This window comes from Vulpes lagopus, chromosome 15 (genome assembly GCF_018345385.1).
Source record: "Vulpes lagopus strain Blue_001 chromosome 15, ASM1834538v1, whole genome shotgun sequence".
Taxonomy (NCBI): Eukaryota; Metazoa; Chordata; class Mammalia; order Carnivora; family Canidae; genus Vulpes; species Vulpes lagopus.
In genome coordinates, this window is record NC_054838.1 from 6742881 (window position 1) to 6768589 (window position 25709).

The following is a 25709-nucleotide window of genomic DNA, read 5'->3' on the forward strand; positions in this document are numbered from 1 at the left end:
TATGTCTGGAACTCCACTCCCATGCATCCCATCTCTTTTCCTGCATTCTTTCCACACCTCCATTTTACTGTATGATCCAAAGGAATTTCTAAAGTGTTGGCCACAGTGTAAGTACGTTTTTACTGTTTAGAGGAGAATAATCATAGATTTATAGGAAGTTGTGAAAGTAGTACAGAGTCCCTTATGCTTCACCCAGCTTCCTTCAATAGTCCCATCTTAAATAGCTGTAGTACAACATGAAAGCCATCGGTATATTGTTAACTAGTCTAGAAAGAAACCTTATTCAGTTTATACCATGTTTAAAATCTACATCCATTGTGGTACGGGGCGGGAGTATATGTACCTAAGTGTATAGTTCTAAGCAGTATTATGCTGTGTATAAGTTCAGGTAACCACCACCACATTCATGCTAGGTCTTTTTGTTTATACCTATTCACCACTCCCCCAGACCCACATACCCCCAGTCCCTGTCAGCTACTAACATGTTCTCATCTCCATAGGCTTGTCATTTAGAGAATGCAGTAGAAATAGAATTATACATATGGTAAGTAAACTTTGAGACTGGCTTATTTCACTAGACAAAATGCCCTTGAGTTCCAATCAGGTTGTCGTATGTGTCCCTAGTCCATTGCTTTTTGTTGTTCAGAAGTATTCCCTTGTATAAATGCATCACAGTTTGTTCAACATACACACACTGAAGGACACTTGGATTGTCTCCTATATTTTGCTATTATGAATATTTTGTTCTATGTGCAAGTTTTTATGTGAACATGTTTTTCATTACTCTGGAATAAATATGCAAGAGTATAAGTACAAGGTCATATGATAAATGCATGTTTCATGTTATAAGAAACTACCAAATAGTTTTTCAGAATGGCTGTACCACTTTATATACCAATCAGCAGCGTATAAGTTATCAAGTTTCTCCACATCATGGTCAGCATTTGATATTGCCACTTTCAAAATTTTAGCCATTCCATTGTGTATGTAATTGACACTGCACTGTCTTTTTAATTTGCATTTTGCCAATACTATTGATGTTTAACATCTTTCCAGACACTCATTTTCCATCTTAGGCTTGTCTTTGGTGAAATATCTGTTCATGTCCTTTCCCTGCTTGTAACTAGATTTTTATTTTACTGTTGAGTTTTGAAAAATTTTCATATGTTCTAGATATTAGGCCTTTATTACGTGGTTTATAAATATCTTCTCACAGACTATATTCTTCTCACAGACTATAAATATCTTCTCACAGACAGACTTGTATTTTCATCTTCTTATTGGTCTTTGACATGCAAAATGTTTTATTTTTGATGAAATTCAATTTATTTTTTTTTATTTTATGAATAGTGCTTTTAACATCTGAGAACTCTTTAACCCTAGGGCTTAAAGATTTTCTCTATTTTTTTTTTACAGTTTTACATTTTAAGTCCATAACTCATTTTGAGCTAATTTTTATATATGATGTGAAATTTTGGTTGAGCTCTTTTTCTTAACCTATGCTTAATTGCTACAGTGCCAAATGTTGAAAAGGTTGCTTTTCCTCCATTAATTTGATTTTGTACCTTTGTCGAAAACCAACTGGTTATATATATGTTGATCTATTTCTAGATTCTTTATTCTGTTTCAATGATCTATGAGTCTATTCCTCTGTGAATACCATACTGTATTGATTACTGGAAATATATAGAACGCCTTAGTATCAGATATAGTGATGTCCCCCACTTTATTATTCCTTTGTCAAAACTGGTTTATTCTAGTTTCTCTGTCATTCTACATAAATGTTAAATTATGCTTGTTCATTTCCATAAAGTATTGTTGAGATTTTAAGAGATTGTGTTAAACTTACAGATCAGTTTGTGGAGAATTGACATTTTTATCACACCAAATCTGTCAATCCATGAACATAGTGTATCTACTATTTACTTATTCTTTGATTTCTTTCATTATTGTTTTGTAATTATCAGAATACAGAACCTGCACATTTTGTTAGATTTATAACTAGCATTTCATTTTGCCTTGAAGCAACTGTATATGATACTATTATTTTGGTTTCTACGTGTTGGTTGCAATTATATCGGAATATAATTGATTTGTGTGTGTTGATATCATTGCCTATGATCTTGCAGAACTCATTTGTTTCTTCTATATTTTTTGTAAATTCCTTACAATTTTCTACATAGACAATCATGTTGTCTATAAATAGAAATGGTTTTACTTCTTTCTTTCTAATCTCTACACTTTTTATTTCCTTTTGTTTTCATATTGTGCTAAGACCTCCAGTAGTATGTTGCACAAAAGTGGTGAGAATGAACATCATTGGTTATCAATCTAAGAGAGAAAGCATTCACTCTATTATTAAATATAATGTTAGTTCTATTTCATAATACCTTGTAAATACTGGGTAGAGGTTCAGCTCCCTGGTGAGCTCCACTGACAATGAGTTTGGGAAAGAGTAGAGTGTCTGTTAGTCTTTCCTTGCACTGCCCTGTTCAGTCTCTAAGCTGCTGGGTGGGAGTGGAGGTCCAGGTTCATGCTCAACCCCACTGACATTACTACAGGGAGGGAATCAGCAGGTTCTCTCTACCAAGCAGGTTTCCCATTGCCAGATGGCTATGGTAGAGTAGGTATTTTCAAAAAGGTTTTCCATTTGTTCTATTAATCTTCCTTTTCCCTAGAAGAGATAGAGTTGGTTTTTCTTGAAGTTTTTATGGTATGTGCCTATTGGTGGTTTGGGGTTGCAGGCTTCTTGAACTAGGATGTATGAGATGCAAAAAAATAAAATGGGGAACTCACTCCTTGTGAGCTCCTCAAGTCACAAAGTTCTGGTAGTTTCACTTTCCTTTCCCCTTTCAGTCTTCTTGGATATTTGCTATGTTATGTGTCCAAAGGTTTTCTTTATGTTATAGGAGAAAGGACCTGGGAGAAATGGGCTAGTCCATCTTTGTCAGAATCAAAAGTCTCCCATATATTCAATTTTTAAGAAATCAGTCACTTTCCTCCTCTGCTTCTTCTCTAAATAGCACTAATATTTGGCATTTTTCATGAGTAACATTCATTGAGCATGTAACTATGAGCCAGACTCTGCTCTAATGTGTTACAGCATTCATATGAGCTAAGATTATCATTTTTTTCTATATGAAAAAGTGGGAACAGAGGAGTTGTAGCCCAAGGTTATAAAGTGGTAGATTCAAACCAAGACAGTCACTGTCAAACCATGACAGAAGAATTAGATATGTCATTGTTAGTCTTGAAATTCCTTTCTCCTTTAATCCTTTATAATAAATCCATCACGATGTCTTGATTTTTCTAAGTGTCTCTCAAATTCATTCCTATATCCCAATTTCTGCCACCACCTGCCACCACCCTTATCCAAACCACCATTGTCTCACCCACATCTAAGCTCCTATCGATTAAGTTAGTGCTATAGCTTCTCAATGGATCCGCCCACATTTATATTGCTCACTTTTAATACTTTTAATTTATTATTGATACTATATTTAGAGCAACCTCTTAGGAATTCAAATCTGATCATGTTGCCATCCCTGCTAACATTTTCCAACCTGTTACTTCCCTTTAGTCTCAAAATGCTACTATGTGTAATAACAATGTCCTGGTCCTAGCACGGTTTCACCTCCACCTAACTGCCTCGTACCATTTTTGTCCCATTTTTTCACTCTTGCCCACTCTGCTCAACCACATTGCCTTTATCTCCTTTCCTCAGCTCACAGGCACTTTCACATGCTCTTCCCACTTGGCCCAGTTAACGCTGGCTTATCTTTGTTATCTCAACTCAGTCGTCACCTCAGAAAAAGAACACTTGATTTCCTTGACAGGTAAGGTTCCCTTGTATCCTGCTCATATAACACTCAGCACTTCTCCATTGGGCTAATCACAGTTACAATTTTATGTTTACTAGTGTATTAGCATTTTTACTAATATCTGCCTTTTCTACTATAGCATAAATTGCTTGGGGATGTATCTCAAAGGTATCTTTCTTTACTTTAGATCCAGCCTCTAGTAGAACTTCTGAAACTTAGTATGTGCCTAATACACATATTTATAAAAGGAAAGAAAAGAGAAAAGGAGGGAGAGTGGGTGGGGGAGGGAGGGAAAAAGGACAGAGAGTATGATTGTCTTTGGCACCAAAAGTTGCAGAGAGGTCAAGGAGAAATAAGGTAAGAAAAACGTAATAGAATCAGGCAGTTGAGGGCAACTTAAAAGAGCTCAAAAATGAAATACAACTGGTACTGATGTGTTGATGTATTTATCACACTGACTTTGTGGGAGGAGAAGAAAATGATGTGGCTTCAGGAGCTCTCTTTGAAGCAGGCCATTTCTTCCATCAATAATTGCTAAGGATTGTGAGAAAAACCTAAGCCTTGTAAGAAAATATCTGCAAATAATTTATCTGACAAGTGCCTTGAATCAAGCATATATAAAGAACCTTTACAACTCAATAAAAAGATAACCCAATTAGAAAATGGGGAAAGTATTTAAATAAACATTTCTCCAAAGAAGATATACAAATGGGTAATAAGCACATGAAAAGATGCTCAGCATCATCAGAAATTATGGAAATCCAAAGCAAACAACACAGTAAGATACCACTTCACATACACTAGAATCAAAAAGACGAGTGATGATAAGAACGTAGGGAAATTGGATCCCTTCTACATTGCTGAGAATGTAAAACATTTCAGCCACTTTGGAAATTACTTTGATAGTTCTACAAACTATTAAACATAGAGTTACCAAATGTTCCAGCAATTCTACTCCAAGGTATATATCCAAGAGAAATGAAAACTTATGCCCACACAAATACTTTCATGCAAATGTTCATATAAATATTACTCGTAACAGCCAGATGGTAGAAACAACTCAAACATTGATCAACTGAAGAATCCGTAAAGAAAATGTTGTACATCCATACAATATTATTATTGTATATTATTTTACAGTATTCAGCAATAAAACAGCAGGAAGTACTGCTGTGTACTACAACATGCATCAGGCATGAACCGCAAAAACACTTTGCTAAGAAATTAGTCACAGGAGACCATGTGTTGTAGAATCTCTTTTACATGAAATGTCCACAGTAGGCAAATCTATAGAGACAGAAAACAGATGAGTGTTTACCTAGGACTAAGCTTGAGGAAATGGAGAATGAGGGTGAATGGGCACCAGTTTTCTCCCTGGGATGATAACAATGCTCTAAAATCGGATTATAATAATGGTCACACAACTCTGAAAAGTATACTTCAAACCACGGAACTGTACACTCTAAGGAGGTAAACTTCTTGCTACAGAAAGTGTATCTCAATAAAGTTGTTAAATATTATTTACATTTATCTCTCTAGGCTTTAGGATGAGGATGTAAAGGACTCATCAGAAATCATTCTCAGGTGAAATTTTCTTTTGTGAATGGGTATAAGAAATGTTAACTGTTTAGCTAATACCCTATGAATATGCCATATTACTTTAACTGAAAATACTATTTTATAGTAAAATTTTGTGGAGAATAAAGTACTTATGTATAAAATGTATACATCAATTACAAGATGATCCTTACTTTCCCAAATGTGAAATACGAAAATCTATGCTTTAGGCCCAAGGATACATGCTATTTATAATGTAAAATGGCACTTGAATTCAAGGAACATTTTTCTAACTCAAAATAAATATGATTCCAAGTTTCCCATTTGCCAGAATGGGTAACTAAATCTCATTCATTGGTTACTTTCCACTCCACTTTGTACTCAGCAGGATCACACTATGGTCCTCGGGATTTTAGACAAAAGTTAAGGAGTACACTGAGTTGCACAGTGGTTATTACCATAACCCATAAATAGGCAGCTTGAAGTCCTGCTGATTCCCTGCTAAGCTCAGGTGCTAAGATCTTTGCCAAGAGTGGTACCTGATATCAGGGACCTGAATCTAACCACACCACAAATCCATTCTCCTTGGTGGAACTGACCCCACTCTGAGAGACACCACTTTAAGAACTTACAGGTCTCCATCTTCTCTCTCCTGGGTGTAGCAACTTTAGCATAGACCCCTTCGACTTCCTCACATGCCAAACCCTATAATCCCAGCTCCTTCTGTGTAATTTGTTGTCTTTGAAAGTGTGTATTAACTCTGTCCATCGGCAAAGAGGCATTGGGTCTCCAGAACTAGAAGCAGTCCATCACTCAAAGCCCTGAGTAGGGTTAGAAGCAAAATGGGCAGGAGGATTATAGAGAAAAGGTGGGACTAAGGAGTGAAAGGAAACTAGTTCCCATCCTTTTCAATTCTCCCATAGCAGTAAGAAACAAAACAAAGTAGTAACTCAAGTACTTTTCTACTTGGATGTATAGTATTATATATTAAATATGGCCAAGTTATATATAATGTACGTTAATCATTTCTATGTATTTATACAAACATAGAAAGTCTATAAAATGTATGTTAAACTATTACCAGTAGTTTACACTTGGGAGAGGGTGAATAGAGGAAAATGGGAGGCATTTATACTATTTATATTTTATTCACTTTATACTTCTGAATTTTTCTTTTTACAACAAACACATATTTTTCATTACTAAATAATAGCGGTTTTTTTTTAAATGAATGAATAAAATAGTTTCAGATTCATCCAAGTCTGTACAGAAAAAGCAAAGTTAAAAAAAAAGAAAAAGAAAAGTTTTGGGGGCTGATCAATCCAGAAGCAAACCCTAGAGAGACTGGGCCAACAGTCCATATTCTAGTTTCTGTGTGTACAATATGTGAACATCATGACTAACTTGTAGAAAACTTGGTTTAGTCAGTTTCCTCACATCTGAACAGATTCTCCTACAGAAGAGATGTTCAAGAAATGTTTATATAATGAACGCTCATGAAAATGAACTTTGTAAATTAAACCATCTGCTATCATTTTGGGCACATGGTAGGTACTCCAAAATGGCAGAAGTGATCACCGGCATCATGATCATTATCAACATCATCACAGCGTGACGCTGGCCTACATTTTCCACAAACTCTTCCTCAGTAATTATGGGAAAACTTTACTAGGAGCTTTGTTATTCTCCTCTATGTCCCAGAGGCCCTGAATCCAAGTCCAGCTTTGTCACTTGCCCACTCTGTGATCTCAGCGAGTATACTTAATGTCCATGAACCTCAGTTTCATCACCCAAAAATGGAGACAATAAGACGTGTCACACAACTGTTGGAAAGATTAGCAGAGAAAGCATGGAAAAAAAGTGTCTAGCAGCACATCAACCAACTAATATGGATTCAGTAAATGTTAATTTTTCTCCACAGGGATGATTTAGAAATGGATCATTAAACTACAAAATTAATAAAGAACTGAACTGTGGTCCAACGTCTCTGGGCTTCTTTTAAAATACCTAGTCCAGTAAGAATATCCAACATGAAGATAAAATAAGCAAAACTGTTGTTTGACTTTGGTTTTATGTAATGGTCATGTAAGCATCCCCAAAGCGACCCTTTTTCTGAGGCCCTTTCTCTCTCCACTGTGAAGAAGATGGCTTGTAAATATTTCTGGTTCTATAACTACCCAAAGGAACTCTGAAGAAAACTGTCTAAATGTAAAACACAGGAAGAAGAACAGTGCTGCATTATTGCTTATCTTTATCATAGAAGTTTGCCTGTTCCTTCCAGGAGTCTTGCTTTGAATACGTTATTCTTTCTCTTTCTGAAGCGAGGGGATGGTACAGAAAAACAAAAGAAACTGGAGAGAGAGAAAGGCTGGCAAAAGGGAAAGTCTCTTTTCCTCCCTTTTCATCAGTGATTGTGACTCCTCCTCGTAAAGGGGCTCCACATCTCAATTAAATTACGAGACCCCAAAGAAAAAGAGGGTGGAATTAAAGGAAACGCAAATCCTTGAAAACGTGCTAATCCTACTCCCCTGATTTCCAACATGCTTCTCCAATTCTTATCCTTCATACCCAACTGGAGGGAGTTGAATACTGTCCTCCCTCCACAGAATGTATGTCCGTGGGAATCTCAGAATGTGACCTCATTTAGGAATTTTGCAGATATAATTAGTTAAGGTGAGGCTATACATGGTTAAAGTGAGCCCTAAATTCAATAACTGGTGTCTTGATAAAAAGAGGCGACACATCAAAATACACAAAGAGAAGGTCACATGAAGACAGAGGCAGAGACTGGAATTATGCAACCAAAAGTCAAAGAACACGAGAAATCACCAGAAGGTAGAAGAGGCAAGAAAGGAGAACCTTTCCTTGCTATTGGAGAGAGCATGACCTTACAGACTCCTTGATTTTGGATTCTGATTTCCAAAATCATAAGAAAAAAAATTTCATTGTGTTAAGCCACCCAGTGTGTGGCATTTTCTTATAGCAGTGCTAGAAAACTAATATTCCAACATTACATATAATTTTTCACATCCTAAGTTGCTGAAAGGACACTGAAGGGCCAAGTCCTAATGCCCTTCCCTGTTATCTAGAAAAGAGACACTAGAGTATCGAGGGGAAGGAAACATACAAGTCCATAATGAAGTCATTTGACTGTGCTTATGGGGGGTAAACATAAGAGCAAGGTACATACAGCCCCCACAAGCAGCTGCTCCAAGATACCGGTCATTTTCTTAACCCTTTTGAGACCCAATTTCCCCATCTTTACAACAGACATTATACTACTTGCCTGGCTGTGGATCAGTATTAAAATTATGATTAGAAATGTTGTTCAGGGCCCACTATATAGCAGATACTCAATAGCAGATACTTTTTAAAAAATTAAATAGGCTAAGACCAGGAAAATTATGATACTTAAAAATTTTTGCTAGGCCAACTAGCAAAGGAAATGCCACCTTGGAAATATTAAGTATATATTTATTGAGATTAAAAGGGGCTTATAATAGGTCTCTGCTATCCATCTTTCTGATGAGTATTCCTAGGAAGCTGTATTAACAAGAAAACCCTTGGAGGATAAGGAAACCCTAAGCTTTATCAGCCTCATCACCTGCATTAGGGGTACAATTTCTTGACCATATCATAAGTGGTTGACTTATTCCTTCTTTGTTGCAGGCAGAGTCAACTCTTCATAAAGGATGTAATGCCAGATACTTCCCCTCTGCCCTCTTTACACATAAGAGCATGCAGGTAAGTATGCTGAGAGGTTTTTATGATTTATTTCTCCTCTGAGTAAAGAAGATGACTAAAAAGAGGGAAAAGAAAGGGAATATGGGAAAGAAGAGAAACAGATCATGCAAACTTTGTGGCCCTCTCCCTGCCCTTGGTTGCCTTTTCCCCTCCAGTTCAGATGTTCAAATACAGATTTAAAAAGTAGCTTTAACAGCAGGTAGTTATTTAGGACCTCTTAAGTGGTAGGCACAGGTTACAAAGGCAAAGACACATACTGGTCCTGCTTCCATAAAGTCTAAAATCTAGAAACAAAGCAGGCCCCTCTGATCCCAGATAATATGTGCTAGACATAGAAATACACAACAGTGGAACACAATCCAGGCAAGAGTCAAGGAGGCCTCCCTGGAGGAAGTGACATATATTTAAAAGGCTGAATGGGAACTAGCCAGGCAAATGAGGCTGGGGGTCAACTTTGAAAATAAATACAAACAAACAGTTCAAGCTCCAAAGCAACACCAGAACTCACACAGTGAGTCATCTCAGCAAGGTGATAGGTCTACAAAAATTGCTCCAATTGAACAGTGGGATAGAAACACAAGACAGAGCAAATAACCCTGTTTATACATGTAATGTATATGCTGTAGGACAGTGTTGCTTCCCACAGAATAATGAAGTTGCCTCATAGAAGTCTGATGTGCCTCCCTTACAGTGGTCAACTTCCAGTGTTAACAGGTAGTATGAAATATCATTTTCTTCTTTGTCTATAGAAGAATTTCCAAGAATATCCAAAACATGCTATTTGCAATGTAACCTCACTATTCTGCATCAAGAGGTCCAGTCTAATTACCTTCCTTTTGAATCTGGACTGCCCTTAAAAACATGTCTCTAACCAAGGGCACACAGCATAAACTATGTAACACAACTTCCAAGGCTAAGTCGGAAGTCAGCCTCTGTTATCTGGATGCCCCACCTCAAGACATTATCTCTTAGAACCCAGCTGAAGACACATGGCCAGACATGTGTACATGGTCCAGTTCAATGGGTCCATATGAGCCCAGCTTTCAAAGACTATTGACCTAAACCCTAGACACGTGAGGAAAGAAGCCTTCAGAAGATTCCATTTCTCAGCTATCTGAGTCTCCTCAGCCACTGATGTCTTCCTGGGCAAGGCCCGGGTATCAAGGGAACACAAGCCATCTCTACTGGGTCCTGTTTGGATTACTGACCCACAGAATTTAAGAACAAGGTAAAATGGTGGTTTCACACCAAGTTTGAGTTAATCACTTCTCCAACAATAGGTAACCTAGGACTGTATCCTTGGCTCTGCAACCGAGGCAGGATATGTAACAGAAGCTCAATGACATTTTGTGGAATTGGGCTGAAATGAAAGCAAAGCACATGGAAAGGCTATGTTTGCTCCTCTGCAATAGACTCCATCCTCAAAGACAGCTGTATGAAAGAATGATACCCCCCCCCAACTGTCAGTTGTCGCACAGTCTTTACTCTGCAAAGTCTTCAGTTACCACTTAGCATAGATGGACCCTAAAATGAACCCAAAGATTGCTGCACAGTTCTGCAGCAATCAAAATGTATTTTCATCAACATCAAATAAATAATGGCCCTGGGCTCGTCAATGCGTATGTGGATAGCACTGCCGAAAACTGTCACTATATTCTACATTCAGTTCCTTGGGTTAATGATGTCTAAGAATGTATGAATATACAAGGAGGAAAAAAAATCATGCCAACAGAACCAGAAGGTTTTCCTAGAGAATTTAAAGGAGGACAGAAGCATAGACAAGTTCAGAGATAAGCTTTTATGTTCCCTAGAGGAGGAAAAATACAGTAATTGGAAATCTGAGCTCCGGACACACACAATATTAGGTTCAAGTCTCAGCTTTGCTACTTAATGACTGTGTGATTTCTCACATTCTTTTCCTTTAGTAAAAATGGCTGCATAAAGATTAAATGAGATAAAACGTATGCAATATTATTCAAATATTTATCATGCACCTGCTATGTGTTTGTACTATTCAAAGCCACAGCAAACAAAATGGTGAATATGGAGATCACATTCCAATGGGGGAAGACAACCCACAAATAAATATACAAGAAATATGTATATAATTTGGAGTGGTGATCATTTATCTGAGAAAAAAAAGCAGAGTAAGGGGTGGGGAGTGATAGGGGTGTTAAATCACATAGATTTCTCTAATGACACATAAATTAAGGAGATCTTACAATGATCCTGGGCAACAGCACTCAAGGCAGAGAGGAAACCAATATAAAGAGTTCAGATGGGGGAAGCAAGAGGCAGGAGGATGGGGTGGCAGGAACGAAGTGAGGCAATGGGATGATGGTGGGAAATCAGGTCTTCTGGGGAGCCATGGGTCAAATCATGTAGGTCCTTTTGAGCTATCAGGACTGTATAGTCTAAGTGTGCTAGAAGCCTCTAGTAGGCTCCCCATCACCTTCTACATGAACTGCTTAGCACAGCACCTGGCCTATTGCAGCATAAGCTTGTTAAGTGACTATTTGGTCAAGTTATTCTGGAGTAACGTTAAGGCAGCAGAACAGCAGAAACATCCCTCCGCAGCTGCAGCGAGTCAACCCCTCACTCAAAGCAAATAACGAGGCCAGAGAGCTTAAGATCTGCAGGCTCCAAGTGAAGCCTCCATAGTTCTGTTTAGAAATGCAAGATATAGAAACAAGGAGATGAGACAAAGCCTGAAGGGATGTCGGGCATTCTGCTCTCACACAGACTGTGTTACTCGTTCTTCATGAAAATCCCAAATTGGAAGGCAGCAACACTTTGTGCAGGACAGTATTATTATCTGCTCATGACTGAGTTGCCAAACAGTAGGCTAGTTGAGGCTATGACACACCTTGTTTTCAGCCCTGACATGAGAATCTAGTGCTTCTCCATCCGATATTGGCAACCACTAGCCACAGGGGGCTATCGAGCTCTTCAAATCCAGCTAGTCTGAATTGATCTGTGCTCTGAGTGTAAAACACACACTAGATTTCAAGACTTAGTTCCATAAATAAGAATATAAAGTAGGTCAATAATTGTGTATCAATCACACGTTGAAATAGTGACATTTTGGACATAGTGCATTACATTAAAGATGTTAAATTTAATTCAGTTGTTCCACATTATTTTCTTAATGTGGCTACCAGAACACTTAAACATGTGGCTAGCATTATATGTCAACTGGGTTCCTATGTATCAGGGGCTGCCTAAATGTGGCTAGGAGATAGATAAAGGAACAGGAATAGCTCTAAGAAGATTTCTGCATTCTTCACCAGGGATGACAAACAGGGTTTGTCTTGAAAGCCGGGTCTGATTGTCTGACTGTGGCTGCCTGCCATGCTGCATGAGAGCGCACTCAGGATTCTAGCTAAGAAGATTTCTGGGGTTAATTTATAATATTTGCCACAGGCACGGGAGGAGAATGTGACAGCCCATGTAAAATGTAAAGATTATGTCTTGTATGAGAATAACAATACCAATAATTTGAGAATGCATTTTGCACTGAGCATGCGCTGAACATTTACTCTTGCTGGATATTCTCCACCCATGAGTTTATTCTGTTTTTCATAACAACATCAAAGGATACTAATTACCATCCCTGTCTTACCTATCTGAAAGTGCTATTCAGAGGATTAGTTACCTAGGCTATTAAAAAAAAAAAAGTTGAATATTTGAACCCAGGACAGCCCCCCTCCAAAGCTCCCCTCTCTAAGCACAACTTGCCAGGATTAAGCTCTACCTTCTGAGACCACAGCACCCTAGGATGAGGATGCTGGGCTGCCAGCGTCAATCTCTGAATTCTACTTGCTTCCTAAAGGTTGGTGCCTGACTTACCCCTCGGTGTGCACCTGTGCTGACACACCTTTTGGATATAACAATACGGCAGAGTGTACTCTCAAGCCCTTTCTCTACCTTAGCAGATTGGTCTAGACCAGTCAGCATGCGTCGGAATATGGAGGGCTTATTCAAACACAGATTGCTGAATCCTACCCCTAAAAAATTTCTGATTCGATTGGTTTTGGGTAGGGCCCAAGGATTTGGATTCTCCTGAGTGATGCTGATACCACTGGTCCAGGAATACCACTTAGAGAATTAATATGTCTGATCCAGCTTCCAGATCTTCTTGGTCACATATGACATTACTATCTCTGGGGGCATTCTTAAAATGAACCAATGTCCAGCCCTAGATGAGACCACACTGGATGTGAATCTTTATTGTGGAGTTCAGGCACACTATTTTTAAAATTTCCCCCAGGATAAACATGAGGGTTGAAAACCACTGAGATATCTGGTCATCCTTTTTAATACTCCTTTCTAGTTCTTTCCAGAGGATAAAACTGAGAAAAGATAACCAAGCCCATTCCAGTTAAGGAGCCAAGCCCTATGGATTCACTGCAGACAGGTTCAACATCAGGGCTCAGCTCCAGCCTGGGAGTTAATGATCAGGTGCCAGCAGGTCCAGAGGCCACGAGAAGGTACAGCAGCAGGAGACAGAGCCCCTAGAAATGCCACCCAGTAACTGGCAGTCTGTCCTATAGAGATATTTTAATAGTTATTAAAGGTCACTAGGTATTTAGTCTCTGTCCTTTGCTTCATAGCTGGAGAATCTTCCAATGTGAAGGACACTGACTTTATAACTATCATCTGGCTCAACAGGAATGAAATTAGATGGAATGGAAATGATCCACATCTATGAGGCTCCCCAAAGAGGAAACCTAGTGCAGCAAGCATCTAATCCTTATAAAATCTACAAAGTTAAGAATTTCAAGTATAAACATAATGAGATTTTTTTTCATAAAAGTAGGACAAATCCTAAGAATCTAAAAATCTGATATTGACTTCTCCCTTTGCAGTGCCAAAAGGGAAAGCAGCCAACAGTCTCTAAAACCTTTCCTTTATCCCTGTCACTCAAAAGAAAAAAAAAAATCAGGAACATCAAATGAAATGACTTCTTATCTGTGAACTTTTCTGGTGGTTGGTAACTTTGCAGAAACACAACTCAAAACTACCCATCATTTCTTGGACACAAAGTTCCTACAACACTTCTATTTTAGACTTAGTCACAGGAGGATTCTTCTTCCTCTATAAAGACACTTTCCCCTCTTTTTAAAATGCCCTTTATTTGTATTTCCCTGATGGCAAGTGATGCAGAGCATTTTCTCATGTGCTTGTTGGCCATGTCCATGTCTTCCTCTGTGAGATTTCTCTTCATGTCTTTTGCCCATTTCATGGTTGGATTGTTTGTTTCTTTGGTGTTGAGTTTAATAAGTTCTTTATAGATTTTGCACCAGTGAGAATGGGGAAAATTAACAAGGCAGGAAACAACAAATGTTGGAGAGGATGAGGAGAAAAGGGAACCCTCTTACACTGTTGGTGGGAATGTGTACTGGTGCAGCCACTCTGGAAAACTGTGTGGAGGGTCCTCAAAGAGTTAAAAATAGACCTGCCCTACGACCCAGCAATTGCCCTACTGGGGATTTACCCCAAAGATTCAGATGCAATGAAACGTCGGGACACCTGCACCCCGGTTTCTATCAGCAATGGCCACAATAGCCAAACTGTGGAAGGAGCCTCGGTGTCCATCGAAAGATGAATGGATAAAGAAGATGTGGTTTATGTATACAATGGGATATTACTCAGCCATTAGAAACGACAAATACCCACCATTTGCTTCAAGGTGGATGGAACTGGAGGGTATTATGCTGAGTGAAATAAGTCAATCGGAGAAGGACAAACAGTGTATGTTCTCATTCATTTGGGGAATATGAATAATAGTGAAAGGGAATATAAAGGAAGGAAAAGAAATGTGTGGGAAATATCAGGAAGGGAGACAGAACATAAAGACTCCTAACTCGGGGAAACGAACTAGGGGTGGTGGAAGGGGAGGAGGGCGGGTGTTGGAGGGGAAGGGGTGACGGGCACTGAGGTGGACACTTGATGGGATGAGCACTGGGTGTTTTTCTGTATGTTGGTAAATTGAACACCAATAAAAATTAATTTTAAAAAAATAAAATAAAATAAAATGCCCTTTATTGGCTTGTGGCTGTGCTAAGCATGCTAGTAGCTGTAAAATGCAATATTGTCAAATATTTATTGACTTAATTTTTCAACACTTCTGAAACAAAACGTCTTTATATGCTGCTCCCTCTGCAATGTCTGCATTTGGACCCAATCCTTAAAAAGTTCTTGAAAAATTACCCAATTCCCACCCATTTGCCATATAATATCAAGAGATGCTTTCCTTCTTTATTCATGATTGATGTGTGATTACCAAATTTCAAATTTAAGTTTTTCCCATTTAAGTTCTGAACAGCAGAACACTCAAACATAAGTTTTTCTAACCTCCGACATCTTTGCAAAGGAATTCTATTCTTACGTAAGGTAAATCATCTATTTGACACAGTAAAAAATACTTCATGAACTTATCCAATCTTAACTTCTGGATTTTCACTTATTTGTACTGAAATAACCGGATTTTCCCCGTCTTTCATGTTGAAAGAAGAACTGACAAGAAATAAACTGTCAGGGAAAGCCTTAGAGTCATATTCATTTTAACTGTTTAATATTATAAATGACTACCATTCCCTCAGCAGAGAGTTTAAAAACAATGACTGTCGTTAACACGATTTCCACTTTGTTCTTTCTCTTGGGGCTGAAAAATGGGTAAGCACATTTTGTGTTAAGTTTGCCCTCAGATGGAATTAAAACAGCTCAAATGCTAGTTCTGACATGACCACGGTTGACCATCTAGGAAAGTGTGTCCCCGCCCTCTCTTCTTCAGCATTCTCTTTGTTTCTGATAAGCTTCTGGTGTAGAGTCTAAAAAAACTTCTGCTTCATAAATGCTCCACAGGAAAAATCCATTTTTTGAATTCTCGCACTCCAGAATGTACCCTTTAATGTACCAATGAGTCATCTCCAAAGTATGAAAACAATATACACGTAACAGGACATACTGCTATGTTTTTGAAAGCAGAAATACCAACAACCAATGATAATAGCCTCACATCCACTTTTGATTACACACCCACTGCACACACACACACACTTGATGGAGTCCTGACCTCAATAAAGGAATATTTTAAAAAGCAAACAAGATGAGTAAAGTCATCATTGTATCTGCCCCAATTTACCTTTCAATAGTCAAAATCAAAATTGGCCAAAAATATTTGGGCTACGCTTAATCAGTAGCGAACAGTGCATCAAGAACTTTGCCATCCCACTTACTGAAAATTAACATACCTTTTCAAACACTCAAAATGTTGTTAGGGAGGTATGATAATTATATCCTGGTCAAATACGTGATGCTTCCACTACACCCTCAGTCAAATTAAATAAACACAATTGTGCTTACCCTGAGACATCAGAAGCAGAGGTTGCAATTAAAAGATAACACCCATCTCTGGGATTTAGAGTAAAGAACTATAATTATTACCAAAAAAGTAGGAAATAGGCAATGCTATAAATACAGAACTAAAAGGAAAAACACCTAACTCAGTACCAGTCACTGGAATTAATATCATCTATTACTCTAACACTATCTGCTATAATCGAATGGTCGTTTCATGTGTATTTTTGCCTCTTCTTTATGTATCTTCACATACAATCTAATAAACCCATTTGAAACATGTAAGTTACACTATAACAAAAACTTATGCATGAATAGCACTTTAATTAAAAATAGAAAATAATATTTGATTCTCACACTGATTCTGGAAGAAAGGCAGGCAATTACTATAGTCAGTATTTTGCCTAAGACAGTGGGCAACGTCTCTTGACTTCCAGTCCAGAGAAGGAGTCTTCCCAAGAGTAAGCAGAGTGCCCTGCACAGGCACTTTCATCTTACACCCACCAAAGGAGGAAAGTACTGTCAGAATCATCATCCTACAAGATGAGAAACCGAAGCACAGAGAGGTGAAGGCACTGTTACAGTTTCCTACTCTGGCTGCCACAAATTACCAGAAACTCAGTGGCTTGAAACAATGTCAATTTATGATCTTTCAGTTCTGGAGGCCAAAAATCCAACATGGGTCTCACTGAGCTAAAATGCAGGGTTGCATTCCCCTTGGGGGCAGCGGGGGAAGCTCCAGATGAGGATATTTCCCTGCCTTGTCCAACTTCTAGAGGCTGCCCATATTCCTTGGCTCACAGTCCCATTCATGCATCTTCAGAACCAGCAATGTCCAGCTAATTCCTTCTCACACTACTATCTGTCTCATTTTTGCCTCCCTCTTCCACTCCTCTCTTCTAATCATAAAGACCCTTGTGATTACAACTGGAGCTACCCAGATAATTTAGGATAATGAGGTCATCTCAAAATCATCTGATTAGCAACCTTAATTCCACCAGCAACCTTTATTTTCCTTTGCTTTTTAACCTTCTTTATTCACACGTCCCAGGGATTCGAATGAGGATACCTCACATGGACCACTATTCCGCCTATCTCACTGATACGTACCTAAGAAGTAGTACAGGCATGATTTGAACATAGACATAGCTACCCAGGCTCTCAAACCACTCTATTATATTGCTAACCTTAGAACACGCCCAATGTGATATGCAAAGGTTTCCTTGTCATGCAGTCAGGAAGTGCCATCCCCACTACATTTACTTCCTGAATTGCAGAGGTTTTGTAATCTGAGACAATGCGACAAATAAGAGTTAATGACTGGGCTATATCTCTTCCTCCAGTCTCTGAGAACACCTGAGGAATAGTTGCATTTTTTCCAATGCCAAATGAGGAATATACTCATTAGAGATTAACAAGGGTCTCACCAGGCTTGGCATTTTCTGACTACTGATCCAAAATTGCCCCCCCGCCCCCCCCAACAAGCATGCTGTATTTAGTTGTCAGAATAAGGTATTTATGCCTGCAATTGCACTTCAGAATGGGAACTGGACATAGTCCCCTTCAGACACTAGAGGATTCTCTCAAGGTTTCTAAGCTGAAGGACCATGGACCCTCCATCTTTCTCTGTGCAGATGTGATTCACACTAGGGGGCAGCTTCTGTACCTTGGCAGCACAAAAATCTACCTACTATGATCGCACACCAGTAGCTGTGTCTGGGTGGCTGAGGCCTCTATGATGCTGTTGGCTGTGCATGCTCACTACCCTTTGCTCAATATTTCTTAAAGCAAAGTCAACTTGCTGCTGGGCAAACCAGTCATGCCTTGTGGATTTGATTGACAAAACAAACTGGAAATAAGACCTGTCTTGTTCAACCGATGACTGAGCATATTCCCACAATGCACACAACACAAGAGCCATTCCTGGGACTCTAGTTTCAACACTGCTAAAATTGACAAGCTAACATCTGTATTAAATGCAAATGACAACAGAAAGTCTTCTTTTTCTTATAATAGTTACATTTTGTGCAACTAAGGAATATATAACTAGAAGACTCTATAACCAAGGCAAACTTATTAATAATTAAATATATCTGTATCCCAAGTAATAAGTATTTCTTGTAATGCCAGAAGCATTCCAAATCAAAAACCGAAAATACACGATAGAAGACCAAAGATTTTAAGATAATCTGCTTCCACTGAAATTAAGGTGTCACTAGTAAATTATGATAACCTGATGGACTGAGCAGACATTCTATTATATATGGTGATAATTATATGTGCATATGACACACATACAGGCTAGAATTCATTGCAACCACAGTATCATATCTTTCTTATTTTTATATTTAGTGTAGTACATTGCCAAGGAGAACATTCAATGCCTGTTAAATCAAGATACTATATTTAGGAATCTTAATAGATGCTGCAGCTACCAAGTAAACATAAAATAAGTAAATCTAGGAAGAAGCAACTGGAACAATGGTGTTCTAATCTTTAAAAGCAATTTAACAAAAAAATAAATAAATAAATGCAATTTAACATTATCCAGGCAAATTAAGGATGCACACAGCAAGAGATCTATCCTGGTGTATTAATTCCAGCATTATCTATCATTATCAAAAGCAGTCAACAGGAAAAAGGGAAAGTAAATTGTGGACTATTCATACAGTGGGTTACTATATAGCAATTAAAATGAATTAAACCTACATATGTGAACATGGATCAAAAGACATTACACTGAGTGACAAAAACAAATGGTGATTGTATATATATATGACATAATAACACTCCCATAAAGTTAAAAAACATTCCCAACAATACTACATTTTGTTTATAGATATACAAACAGACAATAATAGTATAATAACAGGGGGGCAGCCCTGGGTGGCTCTGCGGTTTAGCGCCGCCTTCAGCCCAGGGTGTGATCCTGGAGACCCAGGACTGAGTCCCACATCGGGCTCCCTGCATGGGGCCTGCTTCTCCCTCTGCCTGTGTCTCTGCCTCTCTCTCTCTCCCTCTCTCTCTCTGTCTCTCATGAATAAATAAATAAAATCTTTAAAATAATAATAATAGTATAATAACATGCATGGAAATGATAGGTATCAAACTCAAGAGAAGAAAAGACACAGAATGAGATCCAAGGAGGATATACAGGCACTCTAATGCTAGGTATGACTTTTCTTACAGAAGGTACATACGGCATGAGAGCAACTTATTAAGATTTGAAAAGTTAGATGGTTGGTAAAAGATTATTTATTATATCATACTCTAGATTTTTCTCTATGTTTGCAATAGTTTATAGTATCACAAAAAAGATTATGTTGAAATAGACCCTAGAAATATTCAGTATCAAATGGCCAAGATCACACAGTCCGAGGCCACAGACCAAATAAGAGGAGACTCTGAAACTTAAATCTAGTTCAGTTTGCACATGTGTTCTCTAGCCACTGTACCTCACAGTATATTATGCTTTGCTTGTATCTTTGGTTCTTTTTAGTTAAATGAAAAAAAATTTAATTTTTAATTAAAAGGAAAAAAAGTCCTGTTCACTAGTTCCTTCAGTTCTGTGTAACAGTCTCTGTAACCTTCAGGGGTATAAATCTCAAGACGGCAAGAGTAAATAAAGGTGAGGGAAAAAAAAAAAAAGTCACAGGGCCATCTGAAAGTCTTTACATGTCTGGGCTGTAAGGAATCATTTCGCCAAAATTGCCAACACATAAACCTTCTATGGGAGCCAAACACATTTTCAGAGTTGTGGAGAAAGGGCTGGGGTGCAGTTATTCTTAATGGAGATGACAACCATCTGTCTCAGCCCCTAAATGTCAGCCTGAATTTCTACCCGAATCATGAAAAGTGTCCCAGCCCCAGATGTAGCCACGAAGGAGGAAATTCTGTTCACCTCCCTCCCAAAATGATACTTTTTTTTTTTTGCCAAAATGATACTTATTGTGAAAAAGAACAGAAGCAATAAACAGGGTCATATTTACCCTTAGATTCCTTCTGATTTTACTTTTACCTTGGGGCCCCTTCCCTTAGGGGATGGCACAACTCCTTCCTTAATTTCTAGAGCAGGAGTCCATTCTACAAGAAAGGGGGAAAGATCGACATTTATTGAGCCCTTCTGCAAGGTGTTCCCTTATTACTTTAGCCTCATGATCACCTTTTCAGACAGGTATCATTGACCTCATTATATAGGCAGGAAATCGAGGTTCCAAAGGTCAGATAACACATCTAAGTTGAATTTAGTAAGGTACCAGAAATCTACCTACAATCCATGACTTTCCTACTGCACAGGCTTCTAAAAAGCCCATCTTTATGCACTCTCTCAGATCCTCTATTTTTTTCATTTGAAAACTGAGTAGATTAGAGTATCTGAGCTTGAACACTTTTATTTTTAAGAGAGAGAGCAAGTGTGAGCAGGGAAGGGAGCAGGGCAGAGAGAGAGAATCCTAAGCAAGCCCCATGCTGAACGCAGAGCCCGACATAGGACCGGATCTTCAACTCTGAGATCCCAATCCGAGCTGAAATCAAGAGTCAGATGCCTGACTGACTGAGCCATCCAGGCACCCCTAATCTTGAACACTCTATAGGACTCTAATTTTAGTAACCCTGGGGCAGACATAAAGCTACGAATCATGTAGGCAACTCAGAGAGAAGAGGTTAGAATACAGTCTATGACAGGAAGAGAGTCAGCACCCTTATCAGAGGTACCCTGTGAAGTTTAATGAGGGGAAAACATTTAAAATTAAAGCATTCATTGCTTAATAGTCTAGTCAATCTACTTTTTGAAATAGGCCAGTTTCTCACAGCTGAATTTATCATCTTAAGTGTTAGTTTGACTTTAGGCCCCCTGAGCAAAGAAACCTTCCCAATCACACATCATCTCCTTAGTGGGCCTCTCACCACCATCCTGCATCTTTTTCTAACCAGCCACTTCCATGATCACAAGGAAAACTGGTTGATCTTCCTGACTTCCATGTTTCAGACATGTTGACACTTTTCTGCTCACGCTCTCACATTCCTTCGAGAAAGTCATGTCACTTTTTTCCCCTCAAACACCAGTTCTAGGGTTGCCTCTTCTATAAAGTCTCCCTTGACTAACCCCAATACAATCCAAGGATTTCCATGATTTCAGATTTTTCTGGTCTCTCTGATGCAAGATGAAGAAAAAAAATGGGACCTTGAAATTTATCTCTACCATATGGCAGACATGCTGCCAAAGCTTTAATAATCTTGTTAAGCTAGGTATTATTTTTCCAATTTCACTGAAAACCCAACTGAAACTCAGCAACACTAGAGTGACTTGTCTAGGGTCATACATTTGGAAAAGGAGAATTGACAACCAAATAAACATGGGTCTAAACCCCAAACCAAAGGGTTTCTGCCAAGAAACCCACCAAGAACAGATTGGTGGGGGGAAGAGGGAGATATATTGGGAGTGCATAGAAAATGCCAATTTTTAATTTTTTCCCTTCTACCAAGTAGTGTCAAATAACACCATTGTTTATTCGTGCTCCTCTGTTTCTAAAATGCTAGTTCTCCCCAGGGCCGGCAAAGCTTATACTGCTGGATGCCCGAATGATATAAAAATGAAACTTATTATCCTCCAATAAATAACATTAGTGTTGACTAAGGATATTGAACATAAAACCAAACACATTATCCTCTCCTTGAACCAATCATACTACATCAGCACGCAAACACTGTGCAGCTCTGGTTGCTGCAGCTCAATAAAGACTTAACAAGACTTGGAGAAGGTCCAGGGACAAGCAATTAAAACATCACAGGAGATGGGAAAAGGCTGTCTTAGGAGAGCAAACTAAAATCAATCAAGACCCTTAAGTTTACCAAGACAAAATCTGAGAACTGATGGATTCAGAGTCTGTAAAAACATGTCGGGATAGACAGTATGAGCATGCTATATGCTGCCATTGACATTTGGGATTCTTTGACCATCCAGTACGTATTTCCCCTTCCTACTGGTACCTCAGGTTCCTTATGGGGAGCTTCATGACCTTCACCACTACTGTGTATTCTGTGGTAGAAAGGTAATTCCAGGAATTCCCCTCCTACAATAGGCTCTGAAGGAACTGGGCCTTCCTTCAGTATGCTATCTAATGCATGGAAAAGTCAGGTGATCTAACCTCAGGCAAGCTGACTCCTCCTTCCCTTTGTGAATTTTGAGAGAGAGATGAGAGCAGAAAAAGTGGTTGGGTTTTCCCACCTATTCATTCTTACTATGGAACAATTCCTTCCTCCTATACCCTGGCCATTAGGAATCTCCCTGATTCTAATCTTTCTATGTGATTTTCTCCATCCTAATCTAGGAGCTCCTTTTGCTTTGCAATAAGTCTCTTTTGTTTAAGTTAGGGTCAGTTTCAGATACATCTAAAAAACATATTCAACAAAGCCTGGATATGGCACTGTAAAGGCAACCCCTTTTTCATGAACAATAAATAGTAAGTAGGTTAAGTAGGTTAAACACTAGAGGGGAAGGAACCAGTGCATGCAAGATACTGCACTAGGACATTTATACTGACTATCACTCCTTAAATCTCAGGGCAACATTCTGAGGTGGGAAGTAGGGATTCAATTTCACAGACTGAAACCGAAGTTCAGGAAGGTTGAGTAGCTTTGCCCAGGATATGTTAAAAAAAAAAAATAGTGTAAATTGAAACTCCTAAATTTGGACATCAAGAGAGAGAACATTCTTTTATATCACCTCTGGGTATTCCTGTCAGACTTAAGCCCTCAGGAGCGATGGATAGATGATCTATAAGATGATAGACCACCTTCTCAAGAGAAGACAATTCATATCTGATTATCTGTTAAAGCACAAGTAACAACTGGTGCTAATCCTAAAATAGAATAAAATTTGTATCTGAGGTTTCCATTTGAAGATGTGACACATGTTTACTTCATACTGCATATAGCTTTTTTTAATATTATATTTAGAAGAGTGAAAAAATTCACAAGTCACTACATAACTAAATGACTTCGAAATTTCAACAATGAGAACAGAAGGCACAAGTCTACATCATTTAAACATGATTCTGCTTCAGTCAAAACCTACTGAACAGCAGGACTGGCAACCTTCACTTTAGTAAAATATATCAAATCATTTTGTAAAATAAAAGAAAAAGACTAGTACCTTTTTGGGGGATGGTGCATGTTTTTCAGAGACACTGGCATAAATCCTGAAAATGTGAGGTTCTCTTCTCAGCTGACTCATTTGAAATAACACACATTATCACATCAAATAAAACAAGACAAGGGATGAGGCTGAAGAATAAGGGGGGTAGGAGGGAAGTTAGGATGTTGATTACCACCAACAACCTCTTTACTTCACAAAATGAAAACTTAAGACCGATGAAGCCAACTGACCTATCTAAGCTCACAAAGCAGTTCCTGGACAACTTGGGCTCATGCTTAGCTCACACTAGGATGGTGCCTCTATACCACATTGCCCACACTAAATGCAGATACATATTATGGGCCAAAACGTAAAAAACACATAGAACATTAGTCATTCCATCCGTGATTCCTAAAAAAAAAAAAAAAAAAATAGAGATAAAGAATCACAGTAATGGAAATGAAGCTGTTTCTCTTTCAGAATAAAGGAGTTGTTTCTTTTTACCTTCCTCTACACTCATTTGTTGTTATTGTTCAAAGACATAATTGATTTCCTAATCCTATTCAACTTGGCACCACAAACCCGATTCCAAACACATTATTAAAATGAAAGAATACCTATTGGGTCAGTGTTGTTCGCACTACTGGCATCCATTATCCTTTGACAAGTAACAGGGGAGATCAGAATACTACCATCCAACTGGGAAACATCCCAGAAATACAAATGAAAATTTTAACCTGCCTTTTCACAGGCCATGACTCTGCTGATGGAATGCCATCAAGCAGATCGATGCCTCCATTTCCTTAATTAATGATCATCTCACCAGGGGAGAGAGAGAGTGGATATTGTTTAAATCTTTGTAAATTTATCTGCAAACACAGAAGCTCTCTTGAGCATTCATAGGGATATAACACACCCATATCCTGAATAATAGACTCATGCACAAGGTTTATTTATTCAATTGACCTTATGAACAGATGTTCTGAAACCTATAAAAATGATTTTCAGACTTCCAGGGAATATGGAAGAGTAGCAGGATACTAAGCTCACCCCGTACCATGGTTAAACCTAGTTAAAACCGATGTTGATGCAAATAACCCAGAAAATGACCTGAAGACTGACAGAACAGACTTCCCACAGTTCAATGTTGAGAATAAGATAGAACAAAAATGGTAGAAGGGGCAGAGATGTGGTGGGGGAGATAAATCGACCCCCAGGACTTTTTGCTGAAGGGAAGGACTCCACTGCATGGAGAGGAGAGAGAAACAGACCTCCACACCAGGAACCCAGGCATAGGGGACCCACAGAGGTAAGAAGAATCCATGTAACATTTGGCTTTGAAAATCAGAGAGGCCCAGCCTCACTAGTTCTTAGAATCAGTGGGGCTCCACCCTGAGACAGCTGAGAGGCTGAGAGGAAACAGATTCCTTGCCCTTATAGAGAATACAATGAGCAGCCCCACTGAGATACAACATACAAGCAGCAGTTTGAAAACTTATGGGGGTATACAGGAAGGAGATTTATTTACTGACCTCAGAGCTTGTGCTAAAGGGGCAGGGAACTTTGGAAGACTTCTCCAAGAACAAAAGATCTGGCAGGTGTCATTTCCCTCCCCCAGCTCCAGCCTAGATACAAAGACACCTGTGGGAACCAAAATATCATCAATACTCTCCACCTAGCTTTCTAACAGCTCCTCCAACCTGGCAGCCTAGACAGGAGCTTTTTCAGGCAGCAGAAGGAACTCTGTTGCACTGGACCAGGATGGCCCTTGCTGTTACCACACATCCGCCCTTCCCTTGCCCCCACGTTCTCCTACAGATCAGACCCCTCCAATAGGCCCTTGGCCGGAGTCCATCCAAAGTGGTGCCATAAGCCTGACAGTGTACAAGCAGCTCCAAAGGGGGCCAGCACCCTTGCAAACTGACTCCTTGGCAAGAGGGCAAGATTACCATACACACCAGTTCAACTGCAGCCCCAGCAGTGGGCTGGAGACAGACAGTGGGTCTGACTACAGGCCCCAGCCACTAGATAAAGCTTCTCAGGGCAAAAAAAAAAAAAAAAAAAAAAAAAAAAAAAAAAAAAAAAACCCA

General features: G+C 38.8%; 1 protein-coding gene across 2 annotated transcripts in view; it reads right to left on the bottom strand.

The window, feature by feature from the left end:
- Positions 1–25709, bottom strand: part of NELL1 (neural EGFL like 1) — an 812163-nt gene that overhangs the window by 327812 nt on the left and 458642 nt on the right. The window lies entirely within an intron of this gene.